Source organism: Centrocercus urophasianus, unplaced genomic scaffold (assembly GCF_019232065.1).
Source record: "Centrocercus urophasianus isolate 14NV4802_14NV808 unplaced genomic scaffold, USGS_Curo_1.0 seq_60, whole genome shotgun sequence".
Taxonomy (NCBI): Eukaryota; Metazoa; Chordata; class Aves; order Galliformes; family Phasianidae; genus Centrocercus; species Centrocercus urophasianus.
The window spans coordinates 248,313-263,116 of NW_024885200.1; the positions used below are offsets into that span (position 1 = coordinate 248,313).

At 45.8% G+C, this 14,804-nt stretch overlaps 1 long non-coding RNA gene across 5 annotated transcripts in view; it reads right to left on the bottom strand.

Annotated features, from left to right (window-relative positions):
* Window positions 1-3,782: 3,782 nt before the first annotated feature.
* Window positions 3,783-14,804, bottom strand: part of LOC122169918 — a 14,674-nt gene continuing 3,652 nt past the window's right edge. For 4 of the 5 annotated variants that reach the window (XR_006171674.1, XR_006171673.1, XR_006171676.1 and 1 more), the window contains 2 exons: window positions 6,886-7,093; window positions 3,783-5,846 (listed from right to left, as the gene is read on the bottom strand). This is a non-coding gene — a long non-coding RNA (uncharacterized LOC122169918). Of the gene's footprint in view, window positions 5,847-6,885; window positions 14,708-14,804 lie in introns of those variants that run through there. The other variant, XR_006171672.1, reaches the window with a different exon arrangement.

Genomic DNA, 14,804 nt, shown 5'->3' on the forward strand with positions numbered 1-14,804 from the left:
GAAGTTTCTTAAGGCCAGGTGCAAGGTGCCACGCCTGAGTCAGTGCAATCCCAAGCACAAATGCAGGCTGGGTGGAGAATGCACCGAGAGCAGCCCTGAGGAGAATGACTTGAGGTGCTGGTTAATGAGCACCTCAATGTGAGTTGGCGGTGTGCTCTTGCAGCCTGGAAAGCCAACAGAGGGGTGGCCAGCAGGGTGAGGAAGGGGACTGTCCCACTCTCATGGGACCCCATGTGGAGAACTGCATAGAGCTCTGAGGCCATGAAAAAAGACATGGAATTGTTGGAGTGAGTCTGAAGGAGGCCACGAAGATCATCAGAAGGCTGGAGCATCTCTATGTGAAGAGAAGTTCTAAGAGTTGGAGTTGCTTGGTCTGGAGAATAGAAAGTGCTGAGAAGACCCCAAAGCAGCCTGTCACTACCTAAAGGAGCCTGCAAGAAAGCTGGAGAGGGATTTTTCACAAAAGTATGTAGTCATGGGATAAGGGATAATGGTTTTATGCTAATAGATTTATTTAAGATATAAATAAAAATTCTTCACGGTGGTGAGGCACTGGACTAGGTGGCCCAGGTACCTCCTCCCTGCAAGCGTTGGAATAGAGCTTTGGGCAATCTGTTCTAGTGTGAGGTACCCCTGCCTCTGGCAGGAGGTGGAACTAGATGGTCTTTAATATTCCTTCCAACCAAAACCATTCTATGATTCTATGATTTCTTGAAATCAAGAGTAGTCTCTGTCCCAAATGCCTACAAGGCACCACTGAGGAGATACCAGTTGATGTTTCAGTTGTCTTTCCATGCGAGCAGTGTTGAAGGTGATAACAGAAGCACCTGCTCTGGTTTCCTGTGTCAAAGAATGCCACCCTGTGGTAGCTATTCTTGACTAACCTACTTGAACCACTTCCCAGCAACGATACCAGGCTTTCTGCAGATGCCTAAAAGCCAATGCAAAGGAATTGCTTTGGTTGGAAGCTTTGACTGAGCGCACGCTAAGTTTGTGGGTGATACTAACTTAGAAGGAGCTGTCAATTCCCTTGAGGGTAGAGAGGCCTTACAGAGAGACAGTGATAGATTAGAGCTCTGGGCAATCATCACACATATGAATTTCAAGAACAAATATTAGATTCCGCACCTGGGACAGTGTAACCCTGGATGTATGTACAGGTTGGGAGACGTGTGTGGAAAGCAGCCCTGCAGAAAGGGATCTGGGCATTTAGGTTAATGATAAGCTCAGTATGAGTCAGCAGTGTGTTCTGGTGGCCAAAAGGGCCAACCCTACCCTGGACATGCATGAAGCTCATTGTAGCTAACTGGGCCAAAGGTGTGATTGGCCTGCTCTGCCCAGCCGTGATGCAGTCTCGCTGTCTGTGAGTACTGTGTGCAGGTTTGGATGCCCATAAGTCTCTTAAAGAGCAGCCAAAGGAGGGCTACAAAGACACGGAAGGCTCTAAGGGCAAGGTGTTGGAGGAGCAGCTGAGGTCCCAGAGTGAAGGCAGTTGAGGTGAAGTTACAGAAGCATTTGGCCAATGCTTATAGATGCATGGTTTAACTCTCAAGTTGCCCTGTATGGACTCACTCAGGTGTTGAACTTGATGTTCCTCACAGAACCCTTCCAGCTCAGGCTATTCCGTGATTTAATGATTCTATCATTCAGTCATGTTAGGAAAAACCAGTGAGTTTCAAGATGGGCAAGATGAGCCATATGAGAATGTTCAAAATTACTCAAGCACCACTCTATCAGTGAAAAATGAATGAGAGCAATTGCTGAAAATGCAAGTTTATGATCACTACCTGATGTTTCAATCTGCATTTTGTTTTAAAATGAGAACAGAATCACCAGAGAGAGTGGGGCTGGAGCTGTGGGCATGTCACAGGAGCCCTATAGACTTTGCTGGTCCCTGTGTTACAGCACTGTTACGGCTGTGAGGCTCAGCAGCAGGTTAAATCATTTCCTGAGCTATATTTGTAATTCCTCTCAAGAAGGAGAGAGGTGGAGATGAAGGGGGGAGAGGTAATGCTAATCTGGATAATTTTTTTCCCTCCGAAAAAGGGCTTTGCATCTCACCAAGGTAGAGAACATCTGATTGTAACTTCTGAAGCAGTGTCCATTGGTCAGTGCTGTTAGGTGTCAGCTTGGAGAAACCTCTGTCCCAGATAAGATTCCTGGTGTGACTCACACCAGCGTAGCCATTTTATCAGCGTGTTTCCCCAAAGCAGAAAGCAAACTACCAGGAACATACTACTCAAAACCACACACGCTATTCCTCCTATAAGGAAAAGATGCACATAAATATTCCATACAGAAAAAGAAGTGGAGGGCAGAATGACTTGCTGTTGAAGCAGCAGAATGCACAACGTGCTGTGCTATTGGCAGAGCCCCTGGGGAGCCCAGGCTGTGATGAGCTGGAGCCCTGCTCTGCAGGGAGCTGGGTGGGGGTCTGCTGCTCCCAAGCTGAGTCCCGATCCCTGCGAACACAGGGACAGCGGGGAGCAGCCTGTGCACGAGCACACCTTGAGGAGGATGGGAATCCTGCCCTGGATATGAAGCGTAACATCCATTTCTGAAAGCATTTCAAATGGTGTTCAGTGTAAATGCCAGATAGGTTTTCTAAGCAGGAACCTAGCGCTGACAGCATTGAATTAAACATCGCGTGCCTTAGCATGCTGTTCAAGGAAGCCTGGCAAATGAGAAATACGGGATAGATTGCATTATTTGTACTCTCATTTTTTTCAGTTTTCAGCTCCTAATAAAGAACAAACGCATGCTGTGCTTAAATGGGGACACGGTGTGGCCAGACTCTGCATCTGCAAGGACTGCCGCTACTTCTGCCTCGGTCTTCACCAGGCTATCCCCTCCCGCAGCTGCTGACCGGCCGCCAGCGCCGGGCACGTGCCCTCGGGCAGGCCGGGTGCCAGGGCTGGGCTGCGCCCCCTGCAAGGCCGCTCCGTGCGCCAGGCCTTGCCGGGCCGCGGGGCAGCGCAGGCCTTTCTCTGCCGTGCCAGCTGGCTCCCCTGCGCCAGGCCCGGCTCCAGGACCCTCTGCGGCTGCCGGGCCTCCGACGGCGGGGAGCCGCACTGGGGGCACCAGGCCTTGAGCCGCGCCCACGGCCCGCGTTCAGCCCGGCTGCACAGAGCAGCCTGCAGACGGGGCCTGGAGCCCGGGGCGCGGGGCTTTCCTGCGGCTGAAAAACGAACCAGACCACGTGCCGTGTGCTCAGCCTGCCAGAGCTGGGTATGACTGCCCTGCAGGACGGAGTTGTGCCACTCGGCCATCACTTTCTACTCAAAAAATACCTATCTATCCGCAAGATAAAAGATGGCACTCAAGGCCAGGCTGGATGTGGCTCTGGGCAGCCTGCTCTGCTGGTTGGCGACCTGCACGTAGCCGGGGGTTGCAACGAGATGAGCATCGTGGTCCTTTTCCACCCAGGCTGTCCTATGATTCTGTGATTCTCTGATGGGACTCAGAGCAGGGAGAATGGCAGCCACGCAGTGCTGCTGCTGCAGGGCTCTCAGCCCGCAGGCTCTGCTCTGCTTCTGCAATAGGATCGTTAGCTTGGGACAGTGAGGGCAGCGTGGTGATGTGCAGAGTGCTGGAAAACCTCTGGGAGTGCTCCTGTCACACCTCCCAGGAAAATGCATGTTTTGCGTCTTCCTCAGAACCTAATTTAAAACAAAAAGATGCATTAAAAATTTTTTTTGGGAGATCTTAAAGAACAGCACAAACTAAATGAGCGTCTGCCAAAATTAATTTTCAGCATTAAAAATCAGCACTGATGAGAGCCATTTTAGATCAAATAATTTATTTAGTAATTCCATGTAAACAGTTCAGCTTTACTAGCAAATACAATGCTTGCTGTTCTTTTAAATAGATCATTCAAAAAAATAAGACTCTATTATGAATGGCAGGTTGACTTCCATACTACTGTACAACGAGGAATTTGTTTTCTAACGAATTTAACGTCTTGATTTTTCTTGTTCTGCGTTTGCTTTACGTAAAGCCCAAAGGACACGCATTCGAACTGCTCCCTGCTGATGCCACTGCTGGCTGTGGTGTACTGGGGAAGTCACTGGGCAGGCAAATCCTCCCATCCTGGCACTGGCATAAGCTGATGTGAAAGTGGGGTGGCGGAACTTGTAATGACACTGTTCAAAAACATGCATCTTTTCATCAGAAAACAGAAAGTGAATGGTGGAGAGCTTTTCTTTGGGATGTATAAAAGCAATGAACTCCGTTGTTGGCATTTAGTTAGAAGCATAACAGTACACACACACATATCCACAGTGTCTGGAAAGCATACTAGGAACTGAAGAAAACAGTGGTTCCGAGGCTTGGTACACCAGTGCACTAAAACCAAAAGAATGATACCTTCTTACATTGTCAAATGAAAAATAAATATCTTTATTTTCTGCCTAATTTATTTCAGTTTTCAAATAAATTTTAAATAAATCTGTACAAAGTATACTGTTACAGTATATATTTGTAAGTTAACTGAAATGCCTAAGTGTAACAACACTACAATAAAGCAGTATAGATTGGCACATCTCTAATAAAGATTAACTTTTACACTCAAAAAAAAAACCAACTCCCATGAAAACCCCTTATGTTTTTTGATATCTTTATGCAAGTTATGTCGCAAACATATTACAGATGAGTTCGCCTCTGTCTCAAAGTCACTTGTAATAGTTTTTTAGAGAAAGTAAACATCTTTGTACTGTTAAAGGGACACTGTCAGGCTAAAAGAGAGATGTATGTGGGGGAAAAAAAAAAGCAAATTTGTGAAGAGAAACTTCAGCCTAACAAAGGGTAAATTTTACGCACTTTCATCCACCTTGACAATGGTTATAAGCAGTGCCAGAGACCGGATCTGCCCCTGCGAGGCCGCAGTGTGCAGCTGCACACCTGGGGAAGGGCCCCAGCCTGCGCCTGGAGCAGTGGGAGCCCCCGGCTGCAGCTCACCTGCAAGCACAGCTCCAGGAACGCTTTGAGCCAATTAGCAAGCCAGCAGAAAAAATGTTTTTTCCTTGTGATTGAGATGGAATTAACACGGGTGCTGGGGAGGTGAGTTTTGCTTTTTTTTTTCTTCCCTTAAAACAAGAACCTAATGTTAATCTGAGAGTGTCCCTTTGCTCAAAATAAAGACTTCTGTACTTTAAAGTTCAGGTACTGAAGCGATCTTATTCACTGCCAACAGGGTGAAAAAGCCAGATACATTTCAAAACTCAAGTTTTCAAACGACACGATCCAACTGCAGTTCATGAGCTTTTGAAATCTTGTACTGTTTCATTAAAAACTCTGAACTGCTGATCGGGGGATAAATATTACAGATTGAGAGTGAAATTTTTCCTTATTTTCAATCTTTCCAATGATAGATTAAATCAGTGTTCACATGCTGAAAGTTAATCTTACATTAGAATGCAGTTCAATATTGGCTGCAACATAAACTTATAAATAAATCAACTACAATAGATTAAACTCTGTTAAATATTTCTAAGTTAATAAAATATTGACAGTATTATAAAATTACAGTATTTACAATAAGAAAAAATCTAGACTAATATATACCTTTAACAGATCCATCCTCCAATTTGGGATTGCCACGGAATTATGAATATATGAACAATTTATTATAAAGTTGCATTGCAGTATAATTTTTCCATTAGAACTAGAGACGGTAATCTATCATTGCCTTTTAAAAAATAAGTGACTTCTCATGGTGGGTGTAGCTTTTGGGTACCAAACGGGTAACAGGAGTCCTCCGCAAGACGTCTGAAGGTAAGGTGGGACCAGCCTCAACTGCTCAGATTAAAGCTGTATTAGAGAACTGCCAGCAATCAGAACCACACAGGCTGCAAAAGGGGAGGAAAGGTAGTTTTCAGCTCAGAGTGTACAGCTGGAAGACTGCCGTCATTATGGACTCCAACTAAGGCTGCAGGAGCTTTGATCTGCTCTACAGTGCAAAACCTTGTCTTTTGTTTCATCGAGATAAAGTTGGTCTTAAAGGGACATGGTTAGGTTGCAGCTATACCAGAAATGCTCTTGCCAACTGTGCATGACAAGACCAAATCAAATCACTTGAGATGCTGTTCTGCTTGCTCTATGGAGGTTGCACTTTTTGGCTCAGGGTGGTTTTGATTATGATTTTTTCATTTTGTTTGTCCAAAAGAAAAAAAAAATTTGGCTGGGACCATGCAGTCAACTCATTTTCTATTCCTTGCCAGCTTTGCTGTTTCACAAGTATTAGCACAGTACTGCAGCATTTGGGTTGCAAACTCTTAGAAAAAAAAGGGAGTCTTCAATTCTCCCAAGCTGATTCGTCTTAGTATAGACCAAATTTTGCAAATTGCCTAAATCAATTGCAGTCATTAAGAAGCGCCAGCTGCTTTTGGAGTCCCAAACACCTAGCAATGTCCTTTTAAGGATCAGATCAGACCTTTCACCTGCCTTTTCCATCAGCCTTGGAGAAAGTGTTTAAAACTATTTTAGGATGGGCAATGCTCAAATTCTCTCCCTCCTCCCCACTTCACGCTTCTTTTCCAAAACAGAAGCCTTGCTTTCTAGCAGAATATAGAGAAAAATGAAAAGAAAAAAAATAAAATCAGAAAAAGACATATCCATACTCAGTTCCCACCCTCCACTCCCCCCATCCTGTTCCCTGTAAAACTGAAATGCCATTTTGTAGCATGTACTTTTGGAGGAATTACTTTCCAAGCCCAAACCTGAAGATGCTTTGTGAGACACCTGCCCACAGGCTCTGGGAAGGTGAACCATGCCAAGCATCTGCAGGAATTTCTACCAGCCTGGTAGCAGGCAGATGGGAACACTGTTGTCCTTAAAAGCAGACTTTAAAGTGTTAAATAATAATTTGTAAACTTCAGTCTACGTTACCAAGAGAAGGCTCTAGGTCCTGCGGGCTCCATTTCCAGAGTTGCAGAGTAGGAAAACTAGAAAGAAAGCTCGGTACCTTTCAATCACCTGCCAGTTTGTACTGGGGGGAGTGGGGAACGAGAGAGACGAAATGACAACTGACCTTATAAACAAAGGTATGTATAGGGCTTCTGGTTTCAGGAATAAACCGATATTTACTGGTAAAAGTCTGCCAAAAAACAAAAACAGAAACACAGGATTACTGGTAAATATTGGTTTATATGGAGAAGAAAAAAAAGTCATAGTGCTCCCGCTCTCCACGCGCCAGCGGGACGTGCTGCGGGACTGCGCTGCGGGCAGAGGCCAAGGGCTGGCCCCGGGCACCCTGCACTGCCAGCAACAGGGACAGGGACACCTCAAACCAGAAGCCACATGTGCACCACAAAGCCAGGTCTCTTTTCTTTGCTCCTCTCAAACTACGCACTGCTTTCCCGGCCCCCCTCCTCCACAAGACTGCCGTTCACCCCGCAGCCCTACAGCGTCTGTCTGGCCGACAGCACCTGGCAATGACTTCACATCGTATGGTATCTCACCGCGAAGGCTGCTTTGCCTCAGCCTCTCGGCTGCGATGGGTCGGCCGTGCCGTGAGATGCCATAAAATATACAAGTCTGAGTGAATATTTGAAATGAAGCATTTTCTTGTAAGTGGCATAAACCCATTCATTTTATTTACATGCTTATTTATTTCCAAAAATAGAGAGTTGGTCCACATTGGACAAGAGAAATCAAGAAGCCATACAGTAGAAGAGTTAAAAGTCCAACATTTAACCAAAGTACAATGAAATTCCAGAATTCTGTGGCTGATTTGAACCACAGAAACATACACGAGCCACACAGACATTTGTACATATAGCATTATATTACCAATAATATTTGCAAACATGAGGTCAAGATGGCTAAGAACCCAGCAAAACCAAACCATGGGCAATGGCTGAAAAGAAGCAAGTGTGAGCAGCCGGCACTACTGTGGGAAAAACACCGCTCTCCAGGGGCCTGGTGTCACCCTCACTGAGTTTTCTTGACCCGAAAAAGTTCCAATTTCCCTTTCCTGGGACCCAAAGGCAGGGAGCGTGCGGGGTGACCTGCAGTGCAGGCTGGTGCATGGCACCTCAGCACCCCAGGCTGCCTGTGCCCCGCGCAGAGCCTGCCAGCGGCCGCCCCGCACCGCACCCAGAGCTGCGAGCTTTCTGCCCCCCTGGGGCACAGCTGTGGGACGGGGCCGTCATCCCACCCCGCTGCGGCACAGCCTGTCTCACAGCCCTCCCTGCTGGGGCCTCAGAGCACCCGGAGCAGAGAGCCGTGGGTGCCTGGGCAGCGCTGCCTTTACAGAAAGGTTTCCTTCCCTCACTGGGGCAGGTGTTGGCTTTGGGAATGCACACAGTCGGCCCTTCCTGGAAGACTACAAATAATCAAGCCTAAATGGATTTATGGGATGAGAAGGGATAGTATCTGACAGATAGTGGAGTAATTTTTACTCAAAGTTAAACATTTTACATGACAAAAAACGCTCAGATACTCGATCGACGGCAAAAGAAAAGAATGGAAAAGAAAGATGCATTATCTCAGTGTTGCAGCCGAGTTTGTCCAAGTGTTTCCAAGGACTTCATCACTATAATACCTCGGTGTCAACAACAGATGGAAAAATAGATTTGAGCCTGTATCTTTCAGTTCATAACTTTCAACTGAAAGTAGAGTGGGCTTCCAGCCCACACATCTGGGCTCTCCCACCAAGAATCACCGCAGGTAAAGCAGGGAAGACCGACGTAGCACTGCTGGTAGTTCTACAGACAAACCAACCCACCACTACCCTGGGCAGAACTGCATAAAAGGGTATAAATTCATTTTCATTTTTTGACATTCAGAATATTAGGCCTAGTCCAATGTGAATGCTAGTAGAGAGCTAGTTTACAGAACACCAATGATAACTGTATGTACCTAAGAGGATTTAAAGGCAACTGTACTCAGTACATTTAGAAAAAAACACCTGTGCCAAGATGCCAGACCTCTGACAGAAGTTAAAGCAGAAGCAGCCGTGCAGTTTTCTAAGTGGAAGGACAGTCCTTAGTACAAGTCACTACTGTCATCTGAGCCAAGAACAGACAGTTTTTCTGCTGATTTGTCTTCTGAAGCATTTCTAACCTCAGATGTGAAACGTTTTTAAAAAAGGTGGGCCTGACCCCATGCAGTTGGGTACACACAGCACTCCCCAGTGAAACTCAGAGCCCAAATTCCTAAAGAGAGAGCACAAGAGATTTTGCGTTTTCTTACATCAAATAACTACCATGCAAGCATACCACGACGTTTTTATACTGTGTACTTCAAAGTCAGCTGATACAATTTCACTAGAGTTGAGTAACATAATGAAATTGGTATTTCTCAGGGAGGGGGACAAAGGTTGTGTCAGTGACAACGGCCAGCTTACCAAGGGAAAACAGCAGAGGAACAACTTGGGAACGTAATGAACGGTATTACATGTGAGTTCAAACACAGCAGCCTCTAAGACATTAGCACCTAACTCTGTAATACACAGTTAATTTCTATGGCACCTTCAGTTCATTTGGTTTTTCTACCCAAAATCAGATGCTGAAGGGAAGACACTCTTCCTCTTGAATGAGCAAGTCCTCTAAAGCCTAGATATATTTCCAGAGCGTCACTGACATTTTTTCTCTCAATCTATTGCCTGTCCTAGCAGAGGCCATTCCCTGCAGCTGCAGACTGCCCACGCCCAGCTTGTGCTCCTCTGAGCCAGGGGAATGTTGGGACGTTCAGACATTTAAGAAGCCTTAAACTGAACTACAGCAGCAAAGGGTTGCTCCTGCTCACAGCAGCTCACCTCCTGGGTCCTTGGGGAGGTCTGCACACACATGCACGCGTATGTGTGTGGGCAGCCTCAAATACAGAGCTAGATGAGACCTGGAAAGAACTGGATAGGTTTCTCTCCCCATACCTTCCCTTTCTGCCCACTACCAAACCAACAACTTTCAGGTTTTTTGCTTGGTTTGGTTAAACAAACAAACAAACAAACAAAAAAAGCTGAATACATCCAGACTCATTGGTTGCTGAGGCATACTATGGGATGTGGCAGCCTTAGCTCAGGGTCAGGATTTGAACTGGGGCTGCCACATCACAGGAGGAATCTAGATGTCGTGCTGCCAAGTATTCTGCGCTTGTGTCTCCTCTTTGGCCAACCAGACTTTGACCTAGATGTGCTCACCAGATAAGTCCAGAGAAAATCAACCCTTTTCCACCCTGCAACTCTGGTTATGACAAATCACTGCCTCCCAAAGAAAACTCACTTGCTCAAAGTCTGCAGATCTACTCAAGAAATACCCCCGCCTCCGAGCCCAGGAAAGTTTCCATCTCCAGCTCAGACTAAGCTTCCTTCTACCCTGAGCTGATCAATATCAGCGGTAGCAAAAGAAGGCATCCATGATATTGATCCATATTTATCCAAATAAAAATCCCCCGATTCTCTGCACCCTGCCATTTGCCAGCAGGTTAAAAGGTTTGGGCAGATTACCTGGAAAACACGATCTTTCCTTGCAGAAGGTACGTTGCTTTCACCCTAGCACATACTGACATGTGATACTACTTTAGCTACTCCTCAAACAAGGAATTGCTGGTCTACAATTCCCAGTGCCCTGTTCAATAATGTCATTATTAATAATAACAATAACATTATTGTTATGATTGTTATTATTATTAATAATACACCATTAGGATGTATTCTAATCATGGAGGATACCAAGCTATTTTTTAAGAGACCCTATAATTACTACTAACTTTAGTGTTCTGTCCCCAGCTCTTTAAAAACTCCTGTGTGGGTGCGCATTGCTCCTCCACTTGGATTTGCTACCTGGCTATGTTGTATTTGCCTCAAAGGTACAAGCTGCAGATACGTTCCTTATCCTTGCCGAAAGCAGAAAGGTGCCTCTTGAATGCACTCCGTGCTCCAAAAGTAATGCCTCCTGCTTTGTTATGTCAGCCCATGATGACAGAGGTGGATGATGGTGGGATGAGAGCAAAGGTTGGACCTTCCGCCAATATCCCGTTACATTTTGTTGCTCCGTGGCAGATGGCAGTAGAAGGGTGGTATGACAGTGTGGCATCTGACATGGAAGTGAGTATGGAGCAAAGGTGTAGAATTAAATTCCTCCATGAGGAAAAAATGGCACCCACTGACATTCATCAGCAATTGCTGACATCTTCTGGAGACTGAACAGTGGGTGTGAGTGCAGTAAGGCGGTGGATGGTGTGTTTCTGCGGTGGAGACAGTGACAGTGGTCACCTCGGCTGGTGCAGATTTTTACGAGCATGGTATGCAGGCTCTTGCGCATCACTGACAAAAATGCACACCTGAGAGCGTGTTCTGTAGCTGAGAATTTGCTCTGTCAGATAGTGTCATTGTGCTCCTTGCATCTGCTGCAACTTCTGTGGAAATTAGTAGGAAACATTATTTTTGGAGCATTCTACGTGACACAAATTAGTGCAGAAAATATGACTGTGTCTTTAATCCTACACGTTTAGATCCTCTGAAGAGCCTTCTCGCTTGTATGCTTAAAATATCGTTTGTTCCTGAGGGTCTCCGGCTCTCCAAAACATCCCTGCTGAACTGCTTAATTTCCACAAATTGAATTTGTGACCTGCAGCACAGCATGGCTCTTCCGGCACTCTTTGGGAGAGCTGGACCTCTGTCTTGTCAAAGAGTCTTGCTCCAGAAGTCCCTCCTTTTATAAATATTTCACTGTTCTGTCCTACACTTCGGCTCTGGAGCTCCTTTGTGACACAGCTCTTCCTAACCTGGGTGTCTGGAACATTTCCAGGTGTCTGTGGAGCTACCTTGACCAGGCTCACAATTTTGCTTTTCTGATGTTCTCCCCTGCAATGTTTTATAACACAAGACTCATTTTTAGTAAAGTGTCTTCCACCCCTGAGGATGCTGAACCTGTAATTGTACTGTGGTCACTGCTATTTAATGACTCAGCTGTAATTATATCTTGAACCAGTTCTTACGTTTTAGTCCTAAATCAAGGCTAGCTCTACAACAGGCTGTTAAAATAAATGATTCTTTAAGTAAATCAAGATGTTTGTTCATCGAAATGTTAGCCAGCTCCTTCCAAAACCATCTGGCCAGATAGCACCGACGTAATTGAATTTACCTTTTCTAACAGGTTTATGGAGACGCACGAGCTTGGTTTTCCCTCACGTCCCATGAAATCCATAACCTTTTCCTTGTCTGGAATAGAAGGTGTCTCAATACCTCTGTTTCATTACAATGCGGAATTTATCTCCGACACAGGTTTGGTTGTGTGAGCACCACTATTCCAATTTCCTCTTGGGTTTTATGGCAACTTTTAAATCGAGTGCTCCTTCACACCTTTATGACCTGTGTATCCTGTATGGTTTGATGGCAGCCATTGCAGTATTTTCATCATCTTCTCCCCCACTATGCTTCAGTCAGGCTAGCTATGTCAAAGTCTTTTCAAACCACCGAGCAGTCTACTCCGACTATTTTTATGTCATGTTTCCACACTGGCACACAGACTTTCTCGTTTTGACCACACGCCTATTTCTCATTCAAATCTCCAGTCCAACATCTGGTTGCTCTTCCAGCACCCACAGCTCTGTTCCCAGCCTCCCCCTGCCCCACACTCACTGAAAATCACCCCATGCCCTCCAGCAAAAATGGCCATATGCTCCAGGTGCACCTCAGCTCAGCCTCAGATGCCTCAGCCTTCTCCCAGCGCTACTTCTATCGCTCCTCCCAAAACCTCGTCCACTTCCTGTGCCACCACTCCAGTTCCTCTTCAGCTGGAGAGGAGACCAGCCTCCACTGCAAAGCAATGACAGCTCACTATTGACCCTTTCTATCGTTTTCTCAGCATGCATTAAGACTTTTGGAAAGCTGCACCTTGATATCCTGCATATTCTTTTCTTCCCAGGCAACCAAATATAGTTTCTCAAGTATCTCAGCTTTCCATACCCGAAGATGACAGCCCCAGGACTGCCCTAAGCGCTCTGATATCTTCCAAGATCCATTTTTCCATCTATCAGATGGACCACATCATCATCAGGAGCGGAGCCCATCCTTCCCTCCATCAATCCTCTGTGTTTGTCCATCCCGAAGCCACTTCCCCGCCCTCTGACAGCCCCTTTCAGCACACAGAGAACCACACAGCCAAGGCTTACACGAAATTATAACCTGCCCCTCAGTCCTGGCCATTTCCGAGTCAAATTTCCTCAATCAGAAGTCAGTGTAGAGGTGAGGACAGACCACGAGCACCTGCAGATGATTTAATTTGCTATTTTTTCCACCAGCTCAGCAACTCTGCCCTCAAAACGCTTTCGGGAGCTCACAGCGTAACCACTCACAGAGTGCATCCTTTCCACACTTCTTTTTGCTGTAACTAGTCTAATCAAGCTGATATTCTTCCATTTCCATAATTAAACTAGGATTTTGGCTTTGTGATCACATAGAGTCCCTATTTTTAATTACTTTTAACCAATTAGAGACTTTCATTGGACACAGTAAGTTACACGTGGCCTCTCAGCAACCTGCACGACTCACTTAGTAGGATTTCTATTGACAGATGAAGCTTGAAAGCTGCTTTTTTTCTTTTTTTTTTTTTTTTGAACACAGCATTGTCCGAAGACGTATCCGCAAGCAGATTATTTGCATTCATGATAGTAGAGCTGACAATTACATTAATTTGCAGTGCTTAGTTCAGAATTACTTGTGCTAGAAGAATAATCCTAAATATCTAGACCCTGTTGTGTTGAAGAACATGGTTTAGTGAGTATTCTGTGACTTAGAGACCTGCTTGTCTGGTCAGGCTGCACTCCAGCAGCGCCTGGCAAGGGTGCCCATCCTTTATTGTTCAAATAAAATGATATTTTTAAGAAAAAGAACCGTATTTATGTGGTTATAACCCTGTACCTGACAAGACTCTGGCTTCTCTTCTTCACTTCTGGTGCCGTTCACACAACATTTTTCTTCAGTTGACCTGCCCACACAGCTCCTGATAAGCCAATGCTATGTTGCCAGCTCTCCTCATCATCATTTGAGTGGGAGGTTTAAATACCAGATTTCACAAAATCCTTCATCTACGCTTCCTAGCCCCATGGTTTCCTGAAGCACTGACAGATCAGTAAGCCTTCACAGTTTGCCCAGAAATGTGAAAGCTGGGCCTGCTGCTGCTGATGGGGTGAGGCGCACAGCCCTGGGAATGGGTCTCGAGGTGGTACATGAGTCTCGAGGTGACACAGGCTGACGAGGTGACACGTGCTCCTAACATGGCCTGGCTGAGATCCTCTGCCTGTACAAACACCTGAACAAAAGTCAAGCCTGGGAAAAGCGCATTCCAAACCTCAGAAGACTACAGCACTAAAGCCAACAGCTTCCATTGCACTCACCAATTGTGGTGCAACTACAGAGAAATGGAAGATACTCCCTTGTGAAACACTACAGACGGTCCCACCTGGAGGTGTGGGGCATGCCAAGCAGTGAAGCTACCCTTCAGATGGCAGCGATGCCCTGAGGTGTCCCGCCCAGACAGGTGCTGCCCAAGGCATACGGCAGCATGCCTTTCTACCCAAGCAAAGGTAGAAAGAAAAAACAACTTTGTCCCCAGCCTGTGACCAGAGTAATGCACCGGCTGAAGGGTGCTGCAGATCTCACAAGCACCTGGTGATCTGAGCTTGATTCCATATCAAGACATTCACCAGCAACAGAAAGAAAGAAAGGAAGAAAGGAAGAAAGGAAGAAAGGAAGAAAGGAAGAAAGAAAGAAAGGAAGAAAGGAAGAAAGGAAGAGAGAAAGGAAGAGAGAAAGGAAGAGAGAAAGGAAGAGAGAAAGAGAGAAAGAGAGAGAGAAAGAGAGA